General features: G+C 47.2%; 1 protein-coding gene across 1 annotated transcript in view; it reads right to left on the bottom strand.

Moving 5' to 3' along the window:
- The window catches only part of LOC134947615 (adrenodoxin-like), a 213264-nt gene that overhangs the window by 135150 nt on the left and 60585 nt on the right, over positions 1 to 17529 (bottom strand). The window lies entirely within an intron of this gene.

The raw sequence follows: 17529 nt of genomic DNA, 5'->3' as shown, positions 1-17529 counted from the left end.
GGTGGGCTCGGAATTCTGAGCCTTTTCCTCGCACCCCCAGTTGCGGGAGAATGTGAAGGAGGAGATGTTGACAGGTCGCGTTCCGCTTGACTTGACAATTTTGTCACCAGCAGGTCTTTCAACCCCAGCAGACTTGTGTCTGCCGGAAAGAGAGATCCAAGGTAGGCTTTAAATCTAGGATCGAGCACGGTGGCCAAAATGTAGTGCTCTGATTTCAACAGATTGACCACCCGTGAATCCTTGTTAAGCGAATTAAGGGCTGCATCCACAAGTCCCACATGCCTAGCGGAATCGCTCCCTTTTAGCTCCTTCTTCAATGCCTCCAGCTTCTTCTGCAAAAGCCTGATGAGGGGAATGACCTGACTCAGGCTGGCAGTGTCTGAACTGACTTCACGTGTGGCAAGTTCAAAGGGCATCAGAACCTTGCACAACGTTGAAATCATTCTCCACTGCACTTGAGACAGGTGCATTCCACCTCCTATATCGTGCTCAATTGTATAGGCTTGAATGGCCTTTTGCTGCTCCTCCAACCTCTGAAGCATATAGAGGGTTGAATTCCACCTCGTTACCACTTCTTGCTTCAGATGATGGCAGGGCAGGTTCAGTAGTTTTTGGTGGTGCTCCAGTCTTCTGTACATGGTGCCTGTACGCCGAAAGTGTCCCGCAATTCTTCTGGCCACCGACAGCATCTCTTGCACGCCCCTGTCGTTTTTTTTAAAATTCTGCACCACCAAATTCAAGGTATGTGCAAAACATGGGACGTGCTGGAATTTGCCCATATTTAATGCACACACAATATTGCTGGCGTTGTCCGATGCCACAAATCCACAGGAGAGTCCAATTGGGGTAAGCCATTCCGCGATGATCTTCCTCAGTTGCCGTAAGAGGTTTTCAGCTGTGTGCGTATTCTGGAAAGCGGTGATACAAAGCGTAGCCTGCCTAGGAAAGAGTTGGCGTTTGCGAGATGCTGCTACTGGTGCCGCCGCTGCTGTTCTTGCGGCGGGAGTCCATACATCTACCCAGTGGGCTGTCACAGTCATATAGTCCTGACCCTGCCCTGCTCCACTTGTCCACATGTCCATGGTTAAGTGGACATTGGGTACAACTGCATTTTTTAGGACACTGGTGAGTCTTTTTCTGACGTCCGTGTACATTCTCGGTATCGCCTGCCTAGAGAAGTGGAACCTAGATGGTATTTGGTAACGGGGGCACACTGCCTCAATAAATTGTCTAGTTCCCTGTGAACTAACGGCGGATACCGGACGCACGTCTAACACCAACATAGTTGTCAAGGCCTCAGTTATCCGCTTTGCAGTAGGATGACTGCTGTGATATTTCATCTTCCTCGCAAAGGACTGTTGAACAGTCAATTGCTTACTGGAAGTAGTACAAGTGGGCTTACGACTTCCCCTCTGGGATGACCATCGACTCCCAGCGGCAACAACAGCAGCGCCAGCAGCAGTAGGCGTTACACGCAAGGATGCATCGGAGGAATCCCAGGCAGGAGAGGACTCGTCAGAATTGCCAGTGACATGGCCTGCAGGACTATTGGCATTCCTGGGGAAGGAGGAAATTGACACTGAGGGAGTTGGTGGGGTGGTTTGCGTGAGCTTGGTTACAAGAGGAAGGGATTTACTGGTCAGTGGACTGCTTCCGCTGTCACCCAAAGTTTTTGAACTTGTCACTGACTTATTATGAATGCGCTGCAGGTGACGTATAAGGGAGGATGTTCCGAGGTGGTTAACGTCCTTACCCCTACTTATTACAGCTTGACAAAGGGAACACACGGCTTGACACCTGTTGTCCGCATTTCTGGTGAAATACCTCCACACCGAAGAGCTGATTTTTTTGGTATTTTCACCTGGCATGTCAACGGCCATATTCCTCCCACGGACAACAGGTGTCTCCCCGGGTGCCTGACTTAAACAAACCACCTCACCATCAGAATCCTCCTGGTCAATTTCCTCCCCAGCGCCAGCAACACCCATATCCTCCTCATCCTGGTGTACTTCAACACTGACATCTTCAATCTGACTATCAGGAACTGGACTGCGGGTGCTCCTTCCAGCACTTGCAGGGGGCGTGCAAATGGTGGAAGGCGCATGCTCTTCACGTCCAGTGTTGGGAAGGTCAGGCATCGCAACCGACACAATTGGACTCTCCTTGTGGATTTGGGATTTCGAAGAATGCACAGTTCTTTGCTGTGCTGCTTTTGCCAGCTTGAGTCTTTTCATTTTTCTAGCGAGAGGCTGAGTGCTTCCATCCTCATGTGAAGCTGAACCACTAGCCATGAACATAGGCCAGGGCCTCAGCCGTTCCTTGCCACTCCGTGTGGTAAATGGCATATTGGCAAGTTTACGCTTCTCCTCCGACAATTTTATTTTAGGTTTTGGAGTCCTTTTTTTTCTGATATTTGGTGTTTTGGATTTTACATGCTCTGTACTATGACATTGGGCATCGGCCTTGGCAGACGACGTTGCTGGCATTTCATCGTCTCGGCCATGACTAGTGGCAGCAGCTTCAGCACGAGGTGGAAGTGGATCTTGATCTTTCCCTAATTTTGGAACCTCAACATTTTTGTTCTCCATATTTTAATAGGCACAACTAAAAGGCACCTCAGGTAAACAATGGAGATGGATACTAGTATACAATTATGGACTGCCTGCCGACTGCAGACACAGAGGTAGCCACAGCCGTGAACTACCGTACTGTACTGTGTCTGCAGCTAATATAGACTGGTTGATAAAGAGAAGATGTCTATGTAACTATGTATGTATAAAGAAGACTGAAAAAAATCCACGGTTAGGTGGTATACAATTATGGACGGACTGCCTGCCGAGTGCAGACACAGAGGTAACCACAGCCGTGAACTACCGTACTGTACTGTGTCTGCAGCTAATATAGACAGGTTGATAAAGAGAAGATGTCTATGTAACTATGTATGTATAAAGAAGAATGAAAAAAAACCACGGTTAGGTGGTATACAATTATGGACGGACTGCCTGCCGAGTGCAGACACAGAGGTAGCCACAGCCGTGAACTACCGTACTGTACTGTGTCTGCAGCTAATATAGACTGGTTGATAAAGAGAAGATGTCTATGTAACTATGTATGTATAAAGAAGAATGAAAAAAATCCACGGTTAGGTGGTATTACAATTATGGACGGACTGCCTGCCGAGTGCAGAGACACAGAGGTAGCCACAGCCGTGAACTACCGTACTGTGTCTGCTGCGACTGGATGATAAATGATATAAAAAATATATATATATCACTACTGCAGCCGGACAGGTATATATTATATATTATATAATGACGGACCTGCTGGACACTGTCTGTCAGCAGAATGAGTTTTATTTTTATAGAATAAAAAAAAAAAAAAACACACAAGTGAAGTCACACGACGAGTGTTTAACTTTTTCAGGCAATCACAATATAAGTATACTACTAACTATACTGGTGGTCAGTGTGGTCAGGTCACTGGTCAGTCACACTGGCAGTGGCACTCCTGCAGCAAAAGTGTGCACTGTTTAATTTTAATATAATATGTACTCCTGGCTCCTGCTATAACCTATAACTGGCACTGCAGTAGTGCTCCCCAGTCTCCCCCACAATTATAAGCTGTGTGAGCTGAGCAGTCAGACAGATATATAATATATATAGATGATGCAGCACACTGGCCTGAGCCTGAGCAGTGCACACAGATATGGTATGTGACTGACTGAGTCACTGTGTGTATCGCTTTTTTCAGGCAGAGAACGGATATATTAAATAAACTGCACTGTGTGTCTGGTGGTCACTCACTATATAATATATTATGTACTCCTGGCTCCTGCTATAACCTATAACTGGCACTGCAGTAGTGCTCCCCAGTCTCCCCCACAATTATAAGCTGTGTGAGCTGAGCAGTCAGACAGATATATAATATATATAGATGATGCAGCACACTGGCCTGAGCCTGAACAGTGCACACAGATATGGTATGTGACTGACTGAGTCACTGTGTGTATCGCTTTTTTCAGGCAGAGAACGGATATATTAAATAAACTGCACTGTGTGTCTGGTGTGACAATGCTAAATTCCTTGTCGTATAAACAACCCTTTATGAAGCTAAGAACACTGTACGCTGTTTGCTCAAGAAGTACCGTAATGGTACGCTATTTGCGTAACGATCGCTCAGCCGTAGGCGAGACGCTCAAGCGTCACGTTCGCTCACGGCCCAGTGATCACAGGACACGTTATTGGTTATGTCTAGGGGAAAGATTCGCTGTAACGTAGCATACGCTAGAGACCACGAGGAGGTCACCAGCGGTGCAGACGCTCACAACACTATACCTTTATGTTAAATCCTTATACCAATGAAATACACTGAATACCTTAATGTGAGTACAGGGTGTAAGTGCAACCTTGTGTAACCGGACTATCTACAAAGCTGCTTGAGCGTCACCGACGCTCAAGTGAACACTTAACACTATAGTAAATACACTGATACTGGTTTAGGTTTCCAAAGCCTATTAACTGTATTATATCTAATATACTTGTAAAAGGGGATAACAGTACATATGATACACTACAATATAACAGAGACTTCCTAACCACAGAACTAAACAATAAATACAAAAAGACAATACTACACTGACCTAAATGCAATACAATACAATACTACTATGAAGTATTTAAGAGAAAAGAGGAGAGAGAGAGATAGAGAGAGAGAGAGAGATATTGGCTCGCAGAAAGACAATGATTATGGAGAGAACTTACGCACAAAGGGTATGATCGCCTGCGCCTCGATATCCAGCTCCCGATTATCAGCAGATAACCGTTGATGAGAGAGTGAGAGCTGGATGTGGTCGGCCTGCCTATTTATGCCCCACACACAATGCAATCTCCTGGTCCTACAATCCCATTGTCCATTGGCCGAAGGAATTCGGCCCTGTATCATAACAAAAGGTCATAGGGTGATTCATACAGGTGGGCTGTGACGATTTCCAACAGATCAGGTGGGTGGGAAACTGGGTTTCCCGCCGCATACCTGAGTATGTGTAATTAATAGTAATGGACATAAACTTCTTATGTCCATAACTATTCGCACGAGCGATTAATACGCTCCAAACCAACACCGGAATATTGCTAATTAAATACTCTTCCGATGGGTACCAAACACTGCTGTATGATTCCTGTTAGACCCCTCGTACGATACAAAGAGGGATTCCTCAGCTCTGGGACATTGTATTTTAACCAAACTTTCAGAATCTATCAAAGGGACCATGATCTATAAACTACATTAATTGTGAACATTTGTAACGAATGAGTCGCACGCTACGATCACATAAACTCTACCGTAAATGCGCATACTGCGCGTGCGAGTGCACGCTATTGCGAGTATGCGCTTCCACGGGAGAGCGTACGCACGCGCAGCACGGACCAGTGTGCGGTGCAAATATGGCAGTGTGCATTAAGACATTTTTTCTGACTTTGACAGGTGGTCACTCACTATATAATATATTATGTACTCCTGGCTCCTGCTATAACCTATAACTGGCACTGCAGTAGTGCTCCCCAGTCTCCCCCACAATTATAAGCTGTGTGAGCTGAGCAGTCAGACAGATATATATAATATTATATATAGATAATAGATGATGCAGCACACTGGCCTGAGCCTGAGCAGTGCACACAGATATGGTATGTGACTGACTGAGTCACTGTGTGTATCGCTTTTTTCAGGCAGAGAACGGATATATTAAATAAACTGCACTGTGTGTCTGGTGGTCACTCACTATATAATATATTATGTACTCCTGGCTCCTGCTATAACCTATAACTGGCACTGCAGTAGTGCTCCCCAGTCTCCCCCACAATTATAAGCTGTGTGAGCTGAGCAGTCAGACAGATATATAATATATATAGATGATGCAGCACACTGGCCTGAGCCTGAGCAGTGCACACAGATATGGTATGTGACTGAGTCACTGTGTGCTGTGTATCGCTTTTTTCAGGCAGAGAACGGATTATAAAGTAAACTGCACTGTCCTCACTAGTAAACTCTCTCCACTCAGTCTCTACACTTCTACAGTAACAGTACTCCTCCTAGTCAGCTCCAGTAAATCTCTCTCAGTCTCTTATAATCTAAATGGAGAGGACGCCAGCCACGTCCTCTCCCTATCAATCTCAATGCACGTGTGAAAATGGCGGCGACGCGCGGCTCCTTATATAGAATCCGAGTCTCGCGATAGAATCCGAGCCTCGCGAGAATCCGACAGCGTCATGATGACGTTCGGGCGCGCTCGGGTTAACCGAGCAAGGCGGGAAGATCCGAGTCGCTCGGACCCGTGAAAAAAAACATGAAGTTCTGGCGGGTTCGGATTCAGAGAAACCGAACCCGCTCATCTCTAGTATTTACCCCAGTCATATGTATTTTTATTGATATGTATTCGTATACATGCTAAAATATATTATATGTGCAAACCTATTAATGTACACATTGGTAGCCAGTGACTTACAGAAAATTTCAAGCAAATCCTTCTGCTCCTAGCTGTCAATCATCCAGTGGGGTGATTGCCAGTGGGTGGGGCATCACCTCAGGAGGAGTCATGTGACCTCTTGGAGAGGGAGAGATAATTGGATTTTGGTTACCTACCGGTAAATCCTTTTCTCGTAGTCCGTAGAGGATACTGGGGTCCATATTAGTACAATGGGGTATAGACGGGTCCACCAGGAGCCATTGGCACTTTAAGAGTTTAATAGTGTAGGCTGGCTCCTCCCTCTATGCCCCTCCTACCAGTCTAGAAACTGTGCCTGAGGAGACGACATACTTCGAGAGAAGGAATTACACAAATAGTGGCGAGATTCATACCAGCTCACACAACATGCAAATCCGGCCAACATGCCGGAAAAACTCAGCAACAGCTGAAACAGTAAATAACGCAGAACTTACCTAGGAACCAGGCAGTACTGAACTATAAACCCAAACCAGGAAACGCAGCTCTGGGCGGGCGATCAGCATCCTCTACGGACTACGAGAAAAGGATTTACCGGTAGGTAACCAAAATCCTATTTTCTCTTACGTCCTAGAGGATGCTGGGGCCCATATTAGGGGATGTACCAAAGCTCCCAGGACGGGAGGGAGAGCGCGGAGGCTCCTGCAACACTGCTTAACCAAACTTTAGGTCATCAGAGGCCAAAGTATCGAACTTGTAAAACTTGGCAAACGTGTTCGATCCAGACCAAGTAGCTGCTCGGCAGAGTTGCACCACCGAGACACCCCGGGCAGCTGCCCAGGAAGAGCCCACCTTATGAGTAGAGTGGGCCTTTACAGATTTCGGACATGGCAAACCTGCCGTGGAATAAGCATGCTGGATAGTGAACCTGATCCACCGTGAAATCGACTGCTTAGAAGCAGGACATCCAATTTTCTTAGGATCATAGAGGACAAAAAGAGAGTCACTTTTCCGATGACGAGCCGTCCTCTTCACATAAATCTTCAAAGTCCTCACTACATCCAAGGCCTTTGAAGTAATTGAGGAGTCAGTAGCCACTGGCACCACAATAGGTTGGTTGATATGGAAAGCCGATACAACCTTAGGCAGGAACTGTGGACGAGTCCTAAGCTCCGCCCTGTCTTCATGGAAGATCAGATAGGGGCTTTTACAAGATAAAGCCCCCAATTCTGACACGCATCGTGCAGAAGCCAAGGCCAACAAGGTGACCGCCTTCCATGTGAGAAACTTAAGATCAGCCTCCTGTAGAGGCTCAAACCAAGCAGATTGCAGGAACTGCAACCCCACGTCAAGATCCCATGGTGCCGTAGGTGCCACAAAGGGAGGCTGGATGTGCAGAACCCCTTTCAAAAAGGTCTGAACCTCAGGAAGAACAGCCAATTGTTTTTTGAAGAAAATGGACAAAGCAGAGATCTGAACTTTGATGGAGCCCAATCTCAGTCCCATATCCACCCCTGCTTGCAGGAAAAGGAGAAAATGTCCAAGTTAAACTCCACGGCAGGAAACTTCTTGGCCTCACACCAAGAAACATATTTCTTCCAAATGCGATGGTAATGTTTAGACGTTACCCCTTTCCTAGTCTGTATCAGGGTAGGAATGACCTCACTCTGGATAACTTTCCGAGTTAAGATCTGGCGTTAAACCGCCATGCCGTCAAACGTAGCTGCGGTAAATCTTGATAAGCGAACGGCCCCTGCAGGAGCAGATCCTCCCGAAGAGGTAAAGGCCGTGGATCTTCCAGCAGAAGATCCAGAAGATCTGCGTACCAAGCCCTCCTTGGCCAGTCCGGAGGAATGAGGATTGCAAGAACCTTTGTTCTTCTCACAAGCTGAAGAACCTTTGGCATCAGAGGAAGTGGAGGGAACACATACACTGACTTGAACACCCACGGAGTTACTAGTGCATCCACCACCACTGCCTGTGAGTCTCTCGACCTGGAACAGTACCTCCGAAGCTTCTTGTTGAGGCGGGAGGCCGTCATGTCTATGTGAGGAACCCCCCACCAACCGGTTACCTCCTCGAACACCTCCGGATGGAGGCCCCACTCTCCTGGATGGAGATCGTGTCTGCTGAGGAAGTCTGCTTCTCAGTTGTCTACGCCCGAAATGAAGATTGCCGACATCGCCACCGCTTGCCTTTCTGCCCAGATGAGGATTTTTGACACCTCTGACATGGCAGCCCTGCTCTTCGTTCTACCTTGTCGGTTTATGTAGGCCACTGTGGTCACATTGTCCGACTGCACCTGAACAGCCTGATCCTGTAGAAGGTGTGCTGCTTGCAGAGGGGCGTTGTACACGGCCCTGAGTTCCAGGATGTTTATTGGGGGAAGTGACTCTTGATCCGACCATCGTCCCTGAAAGGATTCCCCCTGAGCGACAGCTCCCCAACCTCTTAGACTTGCATCTGTGGTTAGAAGGATCCAGTCTTGAATTCCAAACCTTCGCCCTTCCAGAAGGTTCAGAAGTTGTAGCCACCAGAGGAGTGAAATCCTGGCTTTCGTAGACAGGCGTATCCTCTTGTACATGTGTAGGTGACAGCCCGACCACTGGTCCAAGAGGTCCAGCTGAAAAGGTTGAGCATGAAACCTGCCATACTGCAGAGCCTCGTAGGTGGCAACCATCTTCCCCAGAAGGCGTATGCATTGATGAACCGATACCCGGGTAGGCTTTAGGACATCCCGGACAATTGTTTGAATCACCAACACTTTCTCCACCGGGAGAAATACGTCGTGAGCGTGATGGACCGCAAAAACCTCTCCCTGGATGATGCCTTGATCAGGAGATCACCCAGATACGGAATTACATTCACCCCCTGCTTGCGGAGAACCATCATCTCCGCCATCACCTTGGTGAAGATCCTCTGTGCTGTGGAGAGGCCAAACGGTAGCACCTGGAACTGATAGTGATCGTCCAACAGTGCAAACCTGAGATATGCCTGATGTGGCGATCAAATGGGAATGTGGAGGTATGCATCCTTGATGTCCAGAGACACCAGGAACTCCCCCTCCGCCAGTCCAGAGATGACAGCTCTCAGAGATTCTATCTTGAATTTTAACTCCCTGAGATAAGGGTTCAAAGACTTTAAGTTCATGATAGGTCGTACCGAACCATCCGGTTTTGGTACCACAAAAAGGTTCGAATAATAACCCTTGTTCCGCTGCTGAGGCAGAACTGGAACAATGACCTCTGATACCACCAATTTTCTGATGGCCTCCAGAAGAATTGTTCTGTCCACCAGCAGAGCTGGCAAACCTGACTTGAAGAAACGGTGAAGCGGGGGATCTTGAAACTCCAGTCTGTACCCTCTGGACACTATATCCAAGACCCAGGGGTCCAGACCGGACGACACCGAGACGTGGCTGAACTGCCGGAGTCTTGCCCCCACCTGACCCTCCTCCTGGCCTAGCTGTCCACCGTCATGCGGAGGACTTAGGGGTATCAGAAGCGGGCTTCTGGGTTTGGGAACCTGCGGGAGCAGATTTCTTTCCTTTGGCACGACCACATCTGAAGAAGGTGTTCAAAGGCTTGTTCTTTCTAGACCTCGCGGGCCGAAAGGACTGTGACGTGGCTGATGAAAAAGGCTTCTTCGTAGCCGGTGCAGCTGAGGGGAGAAAAGGAGACTTACCCGCGGTAGCCGTGGCAAACCACGCATCCAGCGCCTCCCCAAAAAGAGCCTGATCTTTATATGGTAGGCCCTCCACACTCTTCCTGGATTCCGCGTCCGCAGACCAGTGGCGCAGCCAGAGACCCCTGCGAGCCGAGATGGACATGGAGGAGATCCCCGCAGCCGTGGAACCCAGGTCCTTCATGGAATCTACCAGGAACCCTGCAGAATCCTGAATATTACGTAAAAATGAATCAACGTCACCTTTATCCAGCGTAGTCGATTCCTCCTGTAGAGTGATAGACCACCTAGCAATAGCTTTTGCAATCCAAGCACAGGCTATAGTAGGCCAAAATATAGCCCCTGAAGCTGTGTAAATGGATTTTAGCGTAGCATCCACCTTGTGATTTGCCGGGTCCTTCAACGCGGTAGATCCCGGGACTGGTAACACCACCTGTTTGGACAGCCTGGAGACAGAGGCGTCGACTATCGGTGGGGATTCCCATTTCTTTCTATCTTCCTCAGGGAAGGGAAAAGCAACCAAGACTCTCTTGGGGATCTGGAATATCTTTTCCGGAGTTTCCCAGGCCTTTTCAAAGATAGCATTTAATTCTTTGGATGCCGGGAAGGTGAGTGGCGACTTCTTATTATCTGTAAAGAAGGCCTCCTCCACCTGTTCCGGAGCTGTGTCCGAAATATGTAAAACATCTCTAACAGCCTCAATCATCAACTGCACCCTATTGGCAAGTGATGCTGACCCCCTCAACACATCCCCATCACCATCTGCAGCGTTAGAGTCGGTGTCCGTGTCATCCTGCATAATTGCAAGTGCACGTTTGTGAGAATGTACCGCAGGGAACCCCGAGGAGGCAGTATCAGACCATACAACCATAGAGGACTGAAGGACCTGAGTGGCATGCTCAGTCCTAGCAACTCTATCAGAAATCTGAGAAATAGTCCCCCTCAGACAGACTAACCATTCTGGCTCTCTAGCTGGGATCTGTGCTAAAACAGTGCAATCCTGATTACATGGTATGGAGTCTTCCTGGGAAGACAAATCCTCTGCAGCATATGAAACAGTGTTCCTAGACATGTTGTCACACACCCACCAAACACCCCACAAACACACAGGGTACTGGGCAGACAGAGTTCCCCCCCCAAGAATGGCAGAGAGACACAGAGATTGGAGCCAACCCACACACAGTGCTATTAGAGTATAGGGAGACCCTAAACCCGCGCTGTGTCCCTTAATAGGTGACACAGCCTTTACACAGCCTCCCCTCCCTTCTACAACCCCCTGGTACCGTACAGATAGCTGGAGTCGCTCTGGGGGGACCTGTGCATCCAATGTCAGTGAGCTGCAGGCAGTAAAATGGCGCTGAACGCTGCTGGGTCGGCTCTGAGAAGCTCCGCCCCCTCAATGGCGCTGTCTTCCTGCTCTTTGAAGATTATACTGGCTGGAGGATTTTGTGTTGGCCTGGATCCACAGACCCCGACAGGCTTGTTTTGGTCAGTGTAGGGTCCGGAGCTGGCCCAGGGCGCCCCTCACAGCGCCGCACTGCAGTACCGCTGAGCCTTCCAGGAGCGCGGTAAATACCGCGCTCCAACCCTCTAGCCGCCCTCTTCACACTGGCCCCCCGCTTGAAAGGGGGGACAGTGCCTCACTCGCCACACTTCAGCTCCCTGAGGGTGTGGCGGCCTGCTGCCGGGGTGAGCGTTCCCCTGTGGCGGGGCGTGAACAGACCCCTCTGGAGCTCAATGTCCAGTCAGCGGGGGCAGTGGCTCAAGACCCCAGCCCACACTGGGGCTACAACCTGGGACTCCTAACCCATATAACGTGACTGAAGGCCCATGACTTTTTATTAAAGGCTTCCTCATCTTTCACCCACAACTGAGCCTCCTTGCTGTGAGCTGCACTGTTATGAGAATAATAAGCTGGGCAGCTGTTACAAGATAGTGAGGGGTGCCATTCATCACCAGTATTACTCCCTCCGACTCCCTGCTCTGCTGACTGACGCTGGGAAGCGCTATTTCTGCTGTAGCCTTCTGAATGCCTATCACTAGGAACACAACACTGCCTCCTGGATCCGCCCCTTAGCTGCCAATGAATCTGCTTCTCTGCCTCCATCTGCTCCTACACCTTGCGCTTGCTGCGGCTGGCCACCTCTCCAGCTCCACCCCAGGCTGGCCACCAATGTGCACATTAATAGGTTTACACATATAATATATATTAGCATGTATACGAATACATATCAATAAAAATACATTTGGGGTACATACATAAATTATTTTTCCTTTTTACATTGTCTACCTTGTATTACAACAGAGAGAACAATATAAAGTGTAAATATATAAATTGTACATATAAAGTTACCTCACTTTTACCTATTTCTGTTCACATATATATGTATAACCCCTAATTAGGGTTACACTTGCACTACGTTTAGTGCGTCACAAGCAGCAGCAATAGGGTCTGTCAGCAAATCCAGGTAGGCAGAGACAATTACGCCTGCAGCTGTCGCCCTGTCTAGCACAGTATGTGTGTAGGAGCCAAGTGGTATGGACTATGCCACGCACAGAGGGACGTCATCAGCAGAGCTTCACCTTCCTTGCACTACATTTAGTGCATCACAAGCAGCAGCAATAGGGGCTGTCAGCAAACCCATGTAGGCAGAGGCAATTGTAACCCCTCTCTTATTACTCTACTATAATTCCACTACCTATTTCTCTAAGGGAAGGGTAATCAGTATATGTGCCTCCACTCAAGCCGGTTATTGTAAGGCTCGCTTGGGTAAGCCTCTCATCTGCAGTGTATGTGTGAGTGTATTCAAATTAATTACTCATTACATATTATATTGTACCTTTCTTTCTCTTCCAGATTTCCACGATCCGATTCAAGTCACAAGTATAAATGTAAGTAATGTAATTTAATTACACAACAACTATTTAAACTTGTACATTAATACATTTAGTTTGACATAAATAAAGTAATACTGTCACCAATATTCCAACTACTCCTATACATATTAGTTTGCATGCAATACAAAAAAACTCTCCTATCCTAATTATAATAATAATTTATACCAAATATTAATGCATATTAACTATATCCATCTCCACGAAATGTCTTCCTTTTATATATAATAACAGCAGGTCTTAAGTCTTCAGTGTTATTTATTAACATTTATCTTATAAATGGACCTGTGGTAATTTTGTTAGTATATACCAAACAAAGGGATCCGGAAATTACTGAATAGATGAAGTTAGCTTAAATTCATCATAACACATGCTGTGTACTTCTTCTGTCTCTCCTTGGACCGCAGAAATATTATGTCTCCTTGACAATTATTGCAACTGTTTCCTTTACGTAGTATGTTAATATTGTAGCAAGTTGATGTTACCCTGTTTTCCTAGAAAGTCAGTTTTACTGAGGATTATATTTGATAACTGTATCCACTTGCACAGGATGTAGACACAAATAGCAATGCTTATGAGTAACAATGTGTCTACTACTTTCCTGTCTATCTTGTATGAGATTCCCTGGTATAGTTCTGCTTGAGCCGATAGCCTTTTCAAGTACAGTTATAATCTTACTTTATATGGCTGTTTGCTAGAATAGGTAAAAGCTAAATAACTGTTTCTTCAGTTCTAGGCTCATAACATCTATTACAATTATAACGGCTTTAGCTTATTGTCCGTTAAGCAAGCATATAGGTTGTCATGCAAATCTTCTTTAACTGAGGCTGGGCTTAGCAACCATCTCTTCTTATTATTGCATAGTCTCTACGCATATTTACAGTTATAGTTAATTGCTTAATCATAAAGGCTACCGTTTTCAACAGTTGTTTAGTTATAACATGTGTAATATACTTATTGTCTAATTATCTCTTCAGATATTCCAGCCACTTGTATTTAGCTTCCAATATTAGGGTGCCCTATAATTAATGAATAAGGTCACCGAGACATATTCTGGGCTTATTGCCCAATGTCATTACCATTTGCTGCTATCCCTCCCTAAGTACGTATTTTATCGTGTCAATCCAATCTATAGTGCCGGGTGCAGTGTGGGAGCTGGGTATTGTCACAACCTCCGTCTGGCGATGCTGCTGCGGCTGTGTGGTGCTTCACCAACTCCTCCCCCAGCTTTCTGACAGGCGCTGACAGGCTATGAGGTACGGCTACAGGAGGTGCTTTGACTCTGCACTGCCCCCGCTTCAGCTGACTGGATGCAGCGTGGATACGGCTTCCCCTCAGTTGCTAGGGAACCACCCACCAGCTTCCTGCTGCTTCCTCTCCGCTCAGCTCCACAAATACTGCTGCAGACTGGCCTCCGCTCATCCATCAGCGGCTCGCCTCCCTCTGCTCCAGCATCTATCAGCAGGTATGCCCGGTATGCTATATGATCCCCTCAGCGCTGCTACAGCTCCTTTAGCGATGCGCTGGAGACCATGTGCACACACTACCCGGGGGAACAGCAGACCCACCAGCAGTGAAAATGAGCTCTGTTTATACTCATGGATCAAAAGACTCGCGCCGCACAGCCTTTCGCAATTGGTCCGCCGTCCCTAGCCACCGCCAACCAGTGCCTCCCAATCTAAGCCGCTCGCGGTCAGCCCTGAACCCCGCTCGTGGCCAGCTACTCCCGCCCTACAGATGGTTGCTCCGCAGCGCGAGGGAGATGTGAAGGACCTTTGTTTCCCGCCTTTGCTGCCCTGCAGGCTATTGCCCATCTCACCATGTCTCGAGCCCACCTCAAAATACACACAACCACTGCTTTATTAAAGAAGCTATGTGAGCAGACCACTATCACAATATATACATATCTATACATAAATTAAATTTCATATATTTTTCCTTAGTATATTTACCTGAATTACACATTCTTGCTAATACTAATAATAACTATATATTTAATTAAAGATAAATAAGCAATAATAAACAATATTCATGTTACACTCTCCCCCTGGTGATCTATATATCTCTCCTTCCCAGTTTGTAAGATCACCAAATATCCTCTTCTTTCCAATACCCAAAGTAGGGCCAGGTAAGTACTATACTTGGGTGAATTATTTGAGGTAAATATACAGGTTTACCTAATTCCGGATAGGTTAATATTAACGGAGGTTTTCGTTCCCTGGATGTCCTATAATTAGGCACGTTATCCTCACCAGCATCTAAGATCTTGGGTTAACCTCAGTGTTACATATACCCCTTTCTGATAGAAGTCCCCACTCAGATTCTAACCCACCTTCCTCGTTATTAGTATTACCGGATATATTACCATTATTTTCCGGGGATCTGTCAGCAAACATCCCAGGTTTGTTACAATCAGCTAACAAGGGAATAGAGTCATCAGCACTTTTATCATAATAAAAATATCCTGGGCCTTGTTCCCTGTCCTCAGCATCCTCATTATATCCCGCTGAAAGGTCTGGAGATTGGCATGGGCCCTGAGAAGATCGTAATCTATTACAGTCTTTCCAATTACATCTTAAGGGTGGCTCATTTTCAACATAGTGTTATTTCAACATGCTATGCACAGCGGGACTTCATCAGCAGAGCTCCGCCTTCCTTGCACTACTTTAGATGCAGCAGAAGCAGCAGTAATAAAGGCTGTTGGCACATCCAGCAAAGCCAAGACAATTACATCTTGTATGCAGCGGGCAGCTCAGCTAGTGGGGCCTGGGAGCATGCCTTTTCATAAATGCACAAGACTGGTGAGAGAAAGGTCAGTAATTGTAGCAGATGGTAGCGCAAAGATATTAGGGGTAGAAGTAAACACATAGGCAGTCTAAAATCGCAGCCCCTACAATTCACAGGACGGCATAGCGTGGTAAAGCTGAGGAATTTGTTTTGTGTAACATGGAAAAAATAAGAATTTACTTACCGATAATTCTATTTCTCGTAGTCCGTAGTGGATGCTGGGGACTCCGTCAGGACCATGGGGATTAGCGGCTCCGCAGGAGACAGGGCACAAAAGTAAAAGCTTTAGGACTAGGTGGTGTGCACTGGCTCCTCCCCCTATGACCCTCCTCCAAGCCTCAGTTAGGATACTGTGCCCGGACGAGCGTACACAATAAGGAAAGATTTTGAATCCCGGGTAAGACTCATACCAGCCACACCAATCACACTGTACAACTTGTGATCTGAACCCAGTTAACAGCATGATAACAGAGGAGCCTCTGAAAAGATGGCTCACAACAATAATAACCCGATTTTTGTAACAATAACTATGTACAAGTATTGCAGACAATCCGCACTTGGGATGGGCGCCCAGCATCCACTACGGACTACGAGAAATAGAATTATCGGTAAGTAAATTCTTATTTTCTCTGACGTCCTAAGTGGATGCTGGGGACTCCGTCAGGACCATGGGGATTATACCAAAGCTCCCAAACGGGCGGGAGAGTGCGGATGACTCTGCAGCACCGAATGAGAGAACTCCAGGTCCTCCTCAGCCAGGGTATCAAATTTGTAGAATTTAGCAAACGTGTTTGCCCCTGACCAAGTAGCAGCTCGGCAAAGTTGTAAAGCTGAGACCCCTCGGGCAGCCGCCCAAGATGAGCCCACCTTCCTTGTGGAATGGACATTTACAGATTTTGGCTGTGGCAGGCCTGCCACAGAATGTGCAAGCTGAATTGTACTACAAATCCAAGGAGCAATCGTCTGCTTAGAAGCAGGAGCACCCAGCTTGTTGGGTGCATACAGGATAAACAGCGAGTCAGTTTTCCTGACTCCAGCCGTCCTGGAAATATATATTTTCAGGGCCCTGACAACGTCTAGCAACTTGGAGTCCTCCAAGTCCCTAGTAGCCGCAGGCACCACAATAGGTTGGTTCAGGTGAAACGCTGACACCACCTTAGGGAGAAACTGGGGACGAGTCCGCAGTTCTGCCCTGTCCGAATGGAAAATCAGATATGGGCTTTTGTGAGACAAAGCCGCCAATTCTGACACTCGCCTGGCCGAGGCCAGGGCCAACAGCATGGTCACTTTCCATGTGAGATATTTCAAATCCACAGATTTGAGCGGTTCAAACCAATGTGATTTGAGGAATCCCAGAACTACGTTGAGATCCCACGGTGCCACTGGAGGCACAAAAGGGGGTTGTATATGCAGTACTCCCTTGACGAATGTCTGGACTTCAGGAACTGAAGCCAATTCTTTCTGGAAGAAAATCGACAGGGCCGAAATTTGAACCTTAATGGACCCCAATTTGAGGCCCATAGACACTCCTGTTTGCAGGAAATGCAGGAATCGATCGAGTTGAAATTCCTCCGTGGGGGCCTTCCTGGCCTCACACCACGCAACATATTTTCGCCAAATGCGATGATAATGTTGTGCGGTCACCTCCTTCCTGGCTTTGACCAGGGTAGGTATGACCTCTTCCGGAATGCCTTTTTCCCTTAGGATCAGGCGTTCAACCGCCATGC

Source organism: Pseudophryne corroboree, chromosome 8, assembly GCF_028390025.1.
Source record: "Pseudophryne corroboree isolate aPseCor3 chromosome 8, aPseCor3.hap2, whole genome shotgun sequence".
NCBI classification, from domain to species: Eukaryota; Metazoa; Chordata; class Amphibia; order Anura; family Myobatrachidae; genus Pseudophryne; species Pseudophryne corroboree.
The sequence above is the reverse complement of the archived record's forward strand: the minus strand, read 5'-3'. Positions and strand labels throughout refer to the sequence as shown.